At 39.0% G+C, this 13,098-nt stretch overlaps 1 non-coding gene across 1 annotated transcript; it reads left to right on the forward strand.

The window, feature by feature from the left end:
• Nucleotides 1-12,787: 12,787 nt before the first annotated feature.
• LOC131147369 (small nucleolar RNA R71) lies at nucleotides 12,788-12,893 on the forward strand. Its single transcript, XR_009134756.1, has one exon. It is a non-coding gene; the product is annotated as a small nucleolar RNA R71 (small nucleolar RNA).
• Nucleotides 12,894-13,098: the final 205 nt, after the last annotated feature.

Below are 13,098 nucleotides of genomic sequence, written 5' to 3' on the forward strand. Positions count from 1 at the left end.
TCACATCTAATTTGGATGAATCTATCCTTAGGAAGTGGTTTAGTGAATATATCCGCCCAATGTTCAGTTGTGCATACAAACTCAAAAGCCACATCTCTTCTTTGCACATGATCACGAAGGAAATGATGTCTAATCTCAATGTGTTTAGTTCGTGAGTGTGAGATAGGATTTTTAGAAATTTTGATTGCACTAGTATTATCACATTTAATTGGTATTGTTTCATAGTGCAATCCAAAATCCACAAGTTGTTGTTTTATATAAAGAGTTTGGGCACAACAACTTCCAGCCGCAATATATTCCACTTCGGCTGTGGATAAGGCAACTAAGTTTTGTTTCTTGATAAATAATGACAAGTGCTGCTAGTGCTTTTCTATCAACCTTACTACTGGCAAAGTCAGCATCAGTATAACTAACAATCTCAAAAGTAGTATGCTTAGGATACCACAAGTCTAACTCTATAGTCTCAACTAGATACCTAAGGATTCATTTGATAGCTTTTAAGTGAGATTCCTTAGGGGCAATCTGAAACCTAGCACACATGCATACACTAAACATAATGTCAGACCTACTTGCAGTGAGATATAGGAGACTTCCAATCATGTCATGATATAATTTTACTTCAACAGGGGTTCGTTACCCATCTTTATCAAGCTTAATGGAAGAGTTCATAGGTGTACCAAGAATTTTGCAATCTTCCATATTAAAATTCTTTAGCAAGTCCCTAATATATTTAGATTGGCATATGAAAGTTCCATGGTTAGCTTGTTTGATTTGCAGCCCTAAAAAGAAACAAAGTTCACCCATCACGCTCATTTCAAATTCACTTTGCTTGCATTTGGCAAACTCATTACACAACTCATCATTAGTTGCTCCAAAAATGGTATCGTCCACATAAATTTGAACAAGGAGCATATCATCATTTTTTGATTTGATGAAGAGTGTAGTGTCAATTTTACCACGGGTAAACCCATTTTCTAGTAGAAAACCTTTAAGTCTCTCATACCAAGCTTTAGGAACTTGTTTCAATCCATACAAAGCTTTAGACAATCGGTAAACATGATTGGGATATTTATGATTTTCAAAACCAGGTGGTTGTTCTACGTATACTTCTTCATTAATAAAACCATTTAGAAAAGCGCTTTGAACATCCATTTGAAACAATTTAAAGTTTTTAAAAGCAGCAAAGGCAAGTAGCATATGAATGGCTTCTAACCTAGCAACAGGAGCATATGTTTCATCAAATTCAATCCCTTCCTGGTGGTTATACCCTTGGGCAACTAGCCTAGCTTTATTCCTAGTTACTACCCCATTCTCATCTTTCTTATTTCTGTATACCCTTATAGTTCCAATGATGAGGAGGATCTTGTGGTGACACCACGGGATGGCTCACCTATGATTTTATCTATAGGATGATTTCTAATGAATTTCCAATCTCTAGGCAACTCCTAAATTTCATTTTCATTATCTTTAGGTGACTTTTCAATTACTTCTAGGTTCTCACTTGCATTGTTTTCAATTGATAATTTCTCTACGCATTTTCTAATGTCAATATCATCTTCATCATCTTTCTTAGAAAATGAATTAGATTCATCAAACACAACATGAATAGATTCAATTACAGTCAATGTTCTTTTGTTGAAAATCCTATATGCTTTACTGTTGAGTGCATAACTTAGGAAGATACCATCATCAGATTTAGAGTCAAATTTTCCTAAGTGTTCATTATCCCTAAGCACAAAGCATTTACAACCAAATACATGAAAATAGGAAATGTTGGGTTTATGGTTGTTCCACAATTTATAAGGGGTTTTATTTATTGACGGCCTAATTAACACCCTATTCATAACATAGCATGCAGTATTTATAGCCTCAGCCCAAAAAATATTTAGGTAATTTATGTCAATTCAACATAGTTCTACCCATCTCTTGCAGTGACCTATTCTTTCTTTCTACCACACCATTTTCTTGAGGTGTCCTAGGTGCAGAAAAGTTGTGTGATATGCCCTCTAAGTCACAATATTTTTCTATGTTCTCATTTTTGAATTCAGTACCTCTATCACTTCTTATGTGAGTTATTTTAAATCCTTTTTCATTCTGAATTCTCCTACAAAGTTTGGTAAATTGTTCACATGATTCATTTTTATGTGCAAGAAATAATACCCATGTGAATCTAGAAAAGTCATCCACAATTACAAAAACATAAGATTTACCACCAAGACTTTGCACTGAATTGGGTCCAAATAAATCTAATTGAAGCATCTCAAGTGGTCTAGTAATAGATATGAATTTCTTTTTCCTTAAAACTTGATTTGGTTTGCTTACCCATTTGACATGCATCACAAATTTTATCCTTCGCAAAAAGACATCTTTGGCAGACCTTTAACTAATTCTTTTCTAACAAGTTTAGATAATAGATCCATGCTTGCATGTCCTAAGCGCCTATGTCATAACCAACTAGCTTCATTTATAACTAAAAAACATGTCACTTGTTGTGAAGCTAAGTTATCAAGAGAAGTAGTATACACATTTTCATGCCGATCAGCAGTAAAAAGTACTTTGTGATCTATTTTATTTTCTACTATGCATTTATCATTTTCAAAAGATACTTTATATCCTACGTCACACAGCTAACTTATGCTAAGTAGATTATGCTTCAGTCTGTCAACCAACAAAACATTATCAATGGTAAGAGAGGAATCTTTACCAACCTTACCTACTCCGATGATGCATCCTTTGGCATTGTCGTCAAATGTCACATAGCCTACATCCTTGGGAACAATTGACGTGAACTTTCCTTTATCGCTGGTCATGTGCCGTGAGCATCCTCTATCCAATTACCACCGGTCCTTGGAGGAGGACGATCTTAGGCATACCTACAAAATAAGCTAAGTAACTGATGCTGGTCCCCAAAACTTCTTGGGTCCACGGGGGTTAGTAGCAGGATCTCCCTTAACAACCCATGCCTTTCTAATTCTAGCACGATTATTCCTAAGTCGATAATCAAACTGAATGTGACTAGTTTGTTTACATTTAAAAAATATTATTCTACAATTGGGTTCTTTAGGTGGAATATGAGATTTTGACTCATATGTAAAATATCCTAAGTAAAGATTAGGTCATCTAACATTTTCAACACCATTAAACCAAGACCCTCTTTACTTAAGGAGTTTCTTTGGGCACAAAATAATTTTTCAAAATTGCTTTTGTCCTCAGTGAATTTTAAAATGATTTTGGAGCTATCCTCAAGTTTCCTCTCAAGCTCAACAATAGTAGCATCTTTTTGTTTTAAGATAGAGGCATGAGAGGTTTTTGCCATATTAAACAACTTTGACCAATTTTCACATTTATTTTTCAAATCATTATTTTCTTTGGTCATTTTTCCTAACAATTTAGAAACACGAATATATTCAAACTATAACTCTCTAAATGTAGGCATACAATCAGAATCACAATCATCAGATGAACAAAATGAAGATAATGAGCTAGAAGACAATACCTCATCCTCGTGTGCCATCAAGCAAAGATTAGCAACCTCCGAGTCGATGTGATTTGATTTTGAGTCGCTACTGGTGAGTCTATCCCATTAAGTCCCAGCCTTCATTGCTTTCTTCTTTTTCTTAGCCTTCTTTTTTAGCAGTGGGCAGTCAGGTTTGATGCGCCCCACCATGTTGCAACTATAGCATGTAGAAGCGTTCAATTTTTCTTTTCTTTTTTTGGACTCTCCCTTCTCAATATTAGACTCTCTATATTTTTTATACGACTTCTTATTCTTCCTGAAGAATCTGCTAAATTTTCTGGTTAGCATAGCTATTTCATCATCAGTGTCAGATTCATTGCACTCACTAGATGTGTTAGTAGAAACTTTCAACGCAGTTAATTTCTTAGCCCCATTATGCTCATTAAGTCTCTCATTTATGGCTAATTCATAAGTGATCAGGGAACCTATCAATTCATCTAGTGTCATGGCCTTAAGGTCTCTACCCTCAGCAATGGTCATAGCCTTGGCTTCCCAAGTAGGAGGTAAGCCTCTAAGAATCTTCCTAATCATCTCATATGTGGGATAGGTCTTTCCTAATGCATGCAGTGAGTTTATGATGTGTGTGTATCTAGTGTACATGCTTTGAATGGACTCACCTACATTCATCCTGAAGGCCTCATACTCTTTGGTCAAAACGTCTATCCTACTGTCTTTCACATACCTAGTTCCCTCATATGTGACTTCTAATTTATCCCATATTTATTTAGTAGTAAAGCATGCCATAATTCTATTAAATTCATTTACATCAAGACTACAGTACAAAATATTCATGGTAGTAGCATTTAAACTAACAGCTTTCATATCATCATCATTATACTCTTCTTCGGTATTAGGAACCATAGTTGTACCCTCAGTTTTCATAGGGACATAGTTTCCCTCAGAGACAATCCTCCACACCTTCCAATAAGTATTCTAAAGGTAAATGTGCATCCTCTGTTTCCAGAAGGTGTAATTAACACCATTGAAAACAGGAGGTCGTGTGGAAGATGGTCCCTCAAGGAAAGGGTCATGGAGCTATGAGTCATATGTGATCTTTTTTCAAAATAACAGTTAGTCAATGCTACGTGGCTCTGATACCAATTGTTAGCTTTACCGTGATCTCAATGGGGGGAGGGGGTGGATTGGTATTTTTAAAATTTGAGTCCTAGGTCAATCTCCTAACCCCAGTATATTCACAACCCTATGGTCAATCTAGTGCAAGTAATGCAAACGTATACTAGAAAGTAAATAAAACAATTTAATCGAACATACATGCACCAAAAAGCAGTAAAGTGAGGGTGACACCTAGAAATGTTATCGAGATTCGGCCAATTGCCTACGTCCCTGCCTTGGCTAACGAGCATAAGGATTACCACCATAACTTGCTCACTTAAACGGGTGGAGCGGCACCTATAAAAACCAGGTCAATTCAAGGGGCTAACCTCAACCGTTGAATACAATCCTTACCGGGATGGATTACCGCCCCCTCGGACCACACCTGGAAACACTCAGATTTTTCAATAAAATGGTACAAAAAAGGTGCTTTGGCATAAAGCATATTTGTAACCAAATATGCACAATCACATACGCATCAATAGCATGGATACAGTGTGAGCTCAGTGATGCATGATTTGTTCTATCAATACTCAACACAGTATAATTAATATGAAGCTCAAAAGTATTCAATACAATACAATCAGTATGATGCTCAAGAATAATCAAGACAAGTAATATCTTGGAATCTAAACAAAATATTTCCATAGCACATCAATGTTCCAAGCATACTAAACAGATAATCAAACTAGTCCCAAAATGGTTTTCCTCAATCAAATAAGCCCAATACTAGTTTGAAAGATTACTTGCTTGTTTGAAAAATTATTTGCACACCAAAAGCAAAGCTATTGGACACTTGCAATGGAATGCAAATATCCTAAGCTATCTTGGTTTAATCCCATACAAGATTTATAATGGAGAAATCCATGGGATAAACCTAAGCTAAGCTCCCAAAGAAATAATCTCAAGCACACACACAAGTGGGAGTATTAGCAAGGAACAACAATGAAATAAACACAAGAGAGACTCTTACAATCTCAGATTTTATCAAATGGATGCAAGATTGAGAGTATTTTGGGCAAAGGGAGATTTTTCAGTAGAGAGAGTTATTTGGCTTAATCACTTTGCTAATTTGTCTCTAATCATGCAAATGAAGGCATATTTATAGCTAGGTAAAAAATTATAACCGTTCGGGACAAAATGGGTATTATTAAAAAAGTCCCAAAAGATTAAAATCCAACTAGCCCTATTTAACCCAGTTTTACTGTGGTTAATTTAATTTTAATCGACTGGGATTAGGGTGGTTGAACCTAGGTTCGGTCGCCTAACAAGACACATTAAAAAGTTCTTCAATGAAGTTCAGTCACTTGTATTACTCTTCGGCCGCCCGAATCAAAGTCAATAGCAAAGCTACATAACTTTAGGTGCCCAGTCAAACATTCAGTGGCTCGAATTTCTGTGTTCAGTCACCCGAGGGTCTTTTTGAGCTAAAATCATCGATCACTCGAGTTGGTGAACAGTCCCTTTTCAAGGTCTTCGAGCGTCTTGAGAAGATATGTGCAATTGAGGTTCAGTCACCCGAGGGCTGGTCAACGTTTTGACTTGTCTAAGTTGGGGCGCCCGAGGAGTTTTGTACTCCAAGAGTTCGGTCGCCCATGCCCTCTCAACTTGCTTAGATTTGTTCAATTTTGAGCACAATTATAACACACTCATATATTTTATGCAATGTGCATGATTGTTAGAGCCTAGGGTCTTGCTATGGTCTAATTTAGCTTACGCTATATCCTATATGCATGATGTGCAAGTGATAAACATACAACCACAACCCTGGTTACTATTATAGACCCATATAAATTATTACTGATCGATATGAATTACAATTACAAATTACAAGTCTTTGTGGTCTTCTTGTTTCTTCAAGTGTCATTCCTTGGGATATTTATTTGAGTCTACACAAGCACTTGACAATCATCAAATATCAGTATTTGTCATTATCAAAACCAGGGTGCGACCTATAGGGTCAACAGAGAGGCATTGCTTTAGCCTAGTGAAGGAGTGTTTGAGCGTGGGGTATCACTTGTAAGGTTTTGTTCCACCTAGAAAGGAACTAGTATAGTGGTATCCTTAGGTGGTTTTCCTAAGGCAAGGACATAGGTTGGGGGATAAGCCAAACCTCATAAAAAACCCGATGTCACTCTCTTTCCCTTACTCTCTTTATTTTTAGCATAGATTAACTGCGTGGATGATTTATATCTCTTAATCATAAAAACTACTTGGTTTGGATTTTAAATAAGCTGAAGTTTAATTTGTTTTTCGGATTGCGGAAACCAAAAGGGAGTACGTTGGTTGGTCAATATTTTGTGAAAACCTTAAGGGAGTACGTTGATTGGTTAACAACCCAAAACCTATTAACGGAAGGTTTATTTGAAATCTAAATTTTGGAAAGAGTGTGAATGTTATATTAATTATCATATTGAATGATCAATTACATTAACCACAGGGCTTCAATCAAATAATCATATATACCGGGCTACATACAACTCAATATCTTGAATTCTTTAAAAGCTGTAAATTGCCAAAAGAAGTTGCATAGTATATTTTGATTTGAATATTGATTGGTTGATTAAGTTTTGTTGTGTGATTTTGGATTGAATAAAAAGAACTAAGTTTTTGTGTGATTGTTATATCAACAAAAAGGTTAAGAATTCATTAAAAGAATTAAAGGAGGTTAAGAATCTTAAAAAATAATTAAAAGGAAATTTTAAATAACCCAATTCACCCCCCTCATAGGACTACACCTTAGTTTTCACAAACTTTATTCATGTACTGAAAAACTTAATTTAGACTTTGTGAAAACATTTTCCATGCATTAAAATAGGTATCTAAGTCCAATGACATATTGTATGAGCTTCAATGAATCAATATTGAGTTTTAAAGTACTTTCATGGGACTTTCATTAGACTATTCTATATAAGTTCCTAAGTCTTCATATTGTGAAGCTTCCAATATGTCTTTTGAGCTTTATGCACTGCTTCAATGAGCATGAGTCATGACTTTAAGTGTTCAAATCCATTAGTCTCTTCAAGTATGCTCACAACAACACTTAAGCCCTAAAACTCAAACTTACATGGACATGTTAAGTAACCTTGATTTGTTATCATAAAAATGAGATTAAGCCTTGTTAGGCCAACATCATAAGCACTACAATGAAGATAAATACATAATATGCACAAGTACAGTTGTGAAAAGCATGGTGATACACAGGGAAAGAAAATACAGATAAAAGAGAAGAAACAAAGAAAAAAATACGATAATAGGAAAAAGTGTCCATAACCACAGTATATTAGCAAAAGGGCATATCAATGGATCCCCAATAACCTGCCCTACTCCTCCTCGGTCGACTTGCTGGTGTCATAGTCAGAATTGTCACCCCCTAAATCATCAGATGCATCAGATGGAGTGCCCTCCTTAGACTGATGAGTTTCTCCAGATCACTAGCTCGAAGCAAACTCCTCCTCCTCAGAAATACTACCATACACGGGTGGTGAATGAAGTGACGCTGGAGTAGGAGGTTGCACACCAGTAAATGAAGCATGTGGTATCGATGTAGGTGCCACTGGTGGAATAGATAGCATGGCGACTAGTGGTTGTGATGTGGTAGATGGCGCGAGAATATCCCTAGAAAGAGTCCTCTCATCCACCAAGCAGCATATAAAAAGAATGACATCAGAGGGTGGCCTCACTTGAAGCAGTGTTAGGGACCATGGAATATCTACTAGGAGAATAAGCGCGGTCGTCATAGACGGAGTAGGAGAGGCAGTTGCTGGAGTGTATGATGGCTCAAAGGCCGGCTCTGTAGTAGCGGGAACCTCAAAATAAGGCGTAAGGGACTGAGCCTCACTTACGGTAGCAGTAGTGAAAGGAGGGATATCTTTAGAATGCGCCTTCTGCTCCCTCTCATGATAGGACTCGACCTCAATCATAATCACCAAACTTGCCAGTGGTGTAGCCTAAGGAGGGGGGATGGATGTCTAGGAGGGCAAATAACCGGTGAAGGAGAGCTGGTAATGACCATATAGAAGGTGAGGAGACGTCTTGTGTTGCTATGGGATATGGGGCACTGGAGGTATGGAAGGGCTAGGGGTCACGGTCGGAGCTGAGGATCCTAGAAAGTCGAACGTCACGAGAACACTCAGGAAATATAATCTAAACACTTCGACCAATGCCTCAAATTCCTGGAAAATCAACTCCCTAGTCGTCATCAGCTGAGGAAAGTCTCAAACTCTATGCACAGGCAACCCAATCAACTCCTACCTAAGCCACAAAAGGGGCTGCTCGTGGAAGAGGAGCCGATACTAGAGGAACAACCTCTGAAGGTGCCGCTGCTGAAGTGGATGGCTAAGCTATTGTCCTCTTCTTCTCTTTGGATCTTGATGTGGTGATGACACTATTGGATGTGTAGGTTCATCCTTGGGAATAGAGGAGCCCTTAACTCTTACCCTGGTACTCCCTTAAAAGGTGCCCACCTATTGACCATTTTTCGGGCCGTAGCTACCAACTACAAGCTCTAGTTCCATGCCCTCTCTGTGGTAACCTATCCAATGGGGATATGCACATCTGGATCTCCCACGTTGATCTTCAAGTGCATCAAGATGGCCATAATAAGCTAGGAATATGGAATAAGGGGTCTCCTCAGATCCCTAACAGTTTGACCACACCTATGCTTCAACGTCAACCTCCTCAGCTTTCAGTGCTTCACATTCCTCACATAGAATGTGATCATCTCATCCATGATCAATTGAGGGATATCCAACTTTATATTGTTGTGCACTGCATATACGACCATTTTATGGATGTCGCACTACTCAGAATGCTGGTTGGACGCATAGACGTTGCGTTGGAGGATCAAATCCAATATGAGCATGTAGTTCAGTACCCGGCTCCATGTTGTGCATGCCCTATCGATTAGGGCTGGTGTTAGATCAAACCCAATGCCCTAAACTATCATAGACCATACTTCTGTCTGCAGATCATAGTGCACATGCCAATAGAATTCCATAATCAATTCAAGATGTAGGAGGTGGTCAGCGGGGTCATGTAATGGTCGAATTTCCTTCTTTTGAGGATCTCAACACTGCACTTCTTTCGTTCGTGAACTTGAGTCTCTTCCAGCCGGAATGTGTACATTGGACTGAAGTCGTAGTCATCCAGAGTCATCCTCAAAGCTTTCGGCCTCTTGGACGACTAAGCCGATGTACTCTGGGTGGCTTGACGACATATGCTTAGATCCGGATAATGGTTCATCTCTCAACTGGCTTTGAATCCTTTTCCACTTGGTGATGGAACGGGAAGATTAAGGTTGCTTGGAAGCAGCCAGTGAGTCTAAATGGTGAGGCATTTCAAGGGAAGGAAGAATGAAGATGGTTTGATGAGGTGAGGAGCTTTACTGTACACATGTAAGATGAAGATGGAAATAGCAAGATATTTAGTGGGAAGGAAGATGAAAAAAGGAGCAGAGGAAGGGGCGAAGTCGCTGGAAGATGAAAGGAAGAGATACAGCCACAGGTGAAGATCAACTAGCCAAAACCCTAGGTTATAAGCTGAGTTTGCTCACAAAAAAAGGAGTTTCTGATGCTAAGGCAGTGGTCGGAGGGTCACCGGAGGCTTATAGAAGGTGAGGGAGGTTTGGGTGACTAGGTCGAAGGAAGGTGCAAAGGATCAACCAAGAAATAAGGAGGAGAAGTGATTTGAGCTTTGCATAAGAAAAGGGTTTAAAAATATTTTTTTCAGTCTCGAGTAGGTTGTGCCAACTCTGCCCTGATCACACCCTAGTCACATCCCCAATTAAAATAGGACAACTAACTCCCGACCAAATCGCGCTAAGCTTAGTGCTGGTTGTGCTCAGAAGTTTAGAAAAATTTAGAGACTCGAATAGGTTGCACCAAGGCAGTGCTTCTCGTGCCCATGGTTGAAGCTTTTGGTATTTTGGAATCTGAGAAGACTTTCAAGGCTTCGACTAAGTCGTACCTTATCAATCCTAAAACTTAACCTACATACCCAAAACCCTATCTACACTACACTATAACCCCTAAGGACATTAAAAAGAACAAAAAAAAAAAATACTCAGGTTCCTCCTCGAAAGTGTTACATTTACCATCTTCAGCTAGACGCCATAAAGGCTCATGTCGAACTCACCCTGGTTTGAAAATAGGGGTTTCTTCCACCGTTTCCTCAGTAAACCACGTCTCACCTACCCATACCCATCCCTCTAAACTGAAGGCTAAACAATGAATGGCAAGAATCTGCTCATACGGATCCTCCAAGCTAGATATAGAGGGGTTCTCATGCTGAAGTGTATCCTCTAGAGGGTCTCTTCACAAAATTGAGGGAGCCACTTCATCAACACATTCATCAATCATGTCAATGTTCACATCTTAGGCGTCATCGGGTGGATGTTGGGAAATGTGGAATACATTTAGTCAGAGCTGCCAATTGTCAAAGGACACATCTATAATCTGAGTTCTATATTGAATGCAGGCATTAGCCATCGTTAAGAATGGTTGGCCTAATAGAACAAGGATCGGATCCTTGGTTGAGTTGAAAGGTTCCATATCCAAGACAATGAAGTCAACAGGATAAAAGAATTCATTGACTTTGACCAAGTCGTCCTCTATCACACCTCGGGGCCTTTTTACTGATCGATTGGTGAAACTTAAGGTAACCAGGGTGGGCTTTAGCTCTTGTAAATTAAATTTCTTATAGAGCGAGTAAGGAAGGAGGATCACACTCACACCCAAATCTAGAAGAGCCCTATCAATGGTGTAATTTCTGATTACACACGAGATGGTTGGAGCATCGGGGTATTTAAGTTTTGGAGGAATGTGACCTAATAGAATTGAAGTCACATGCTCATCTAGCCTCACTTGTTTTTTCATGTGCACCCTTGACTTTTTCTTCTATGTGCATAGGTCCTTAAGGAACTTGGCATATGTAGGCACTCACTTGATATCATTTAAGAGAGGAATATTGACCTTAACTTGCCTAAATGTGTCCATGATGGACTCAATTGTGACCTCCTTCTTAGATTTAGAGGATGCATAAAGAGATGTAGGAAGTGGCCCAGCAGGTACATAATGGGAAAATGCTCCATCATTGGAGAGGGTAGGTGTTTTCGTATCAGCTATCGGACTAGGAGAAGGAGGATTACATGGTTCATAATTAGGTTCTTCCCTCATCTTCTCCCTACCCTTTTCTTGGTCTAAATTCTCCTCAACACTATTATTTACATCCCTACCACTCCAAAGAATGGTTACAACCTGGGCTTGCTCATGATATTATGAAGGCCCAGCATTGGGCTCACATTCTACCCCTTATTGGCGCTTAGGCTTCACTAGAGGCTGACTTGGCAACTTACACTTATCTTTCCTACTTAGAGAGGTAGCTAGTTGCCTCATGATGGCTTTTGGCTTGGTAATTTACTGGGTGTGAGAGTGGAGTAATTGCCAATTTACATGGTAATCAGCCTCAATGCTCTTGAGGGCTTTCAATATCGTCTCCTGAAAAGAATCATATTTGGGCTGAAAAAGAGATGGTTGCTGATAAGATGAAAGTCTAAGGGCAGAAACGAGAGGATTTTGAGAGTTTGTGAATGGATAAGGAGGTGGAGCTGTGGGTGATTGTTGAGGTCTTTGAGCTTGGAAACCCAGATCTTGTGGCCTCCAAGTGAAGTTATGATGCTTATTCCACCCACGATTGTATGTGTTTGAATATGGGTTATTGGATGGCCTATCATACCAATTATGGGTAGCCTTAACTTCCTCCTGCAAAACCTTAGGTGAGGGAGGCCTATGGGGGCAATTAGAACATATATGTGAAGGATGAGAGCAAATGGCACATACCTCTGCACACGCCACAAGCTGAGGTTGCTATCCTAAGTATAAGAACTGATCTAATTTTTTCACTATAGTATGCAGTGTGGATGCTAAGTCATGGCCCGCGGCTAACTCATAGACTCCTTTGGGATTAGAAGAGGAAGGTTGGGATGGTGTACAAGCAGCAACTACATGCTACTAGGAATTTTCGGTGAGGTTCTCGAAGAGAGCCCAAGCCTCATTCTCGTGTTTCGTGAGGAAAGTACCTCCAAAAAATGTGTCTACCATGGACCGATCTCGCTCAGCTAATCCTTCATAGAAGGTCTAAGCCAACTGCATCTTAGGGACTTGGTGATGTGGGCATTTGTGCAAGAGGTCCCTAAAGTGCTCCCATGTCTCAAAAAATAGTTCCCTATCCACTTATGGGAAACTAGTGATAGCCTTCCTTAGCTGGTTAGTCTTCCCAATTGGGAAGTACTTTTTTAAAAACTCATGTTGCATAGCGGCCCAGTTGGTCACCAATTTCAACTCTAAGGAATTTAACCAATATTTAGCCTTGTCCTTTATAAGGAACAGGAAAAGCCTTAATTGGAGGGTGTCATAAAAAAAAATTAGGTACGTGCATGGTGGAACAAATTTAAAGAAATTCATCTAGAT

This window comes from Malania oleifera, chromosome 1 (genome assembly GCF_029873635.1).
Source record: "Malania oleifera isolate guangnan ecotype guangnan chromosome 1, ASM2987363v1, whole genome shotgun sequence".
Lineage (NCBI taxonomy): Eukaryota > Viridiplantae > Streptophyta > Magnoliopsida > Santalales > Ximeniaceae > Malania > Malania oleifera.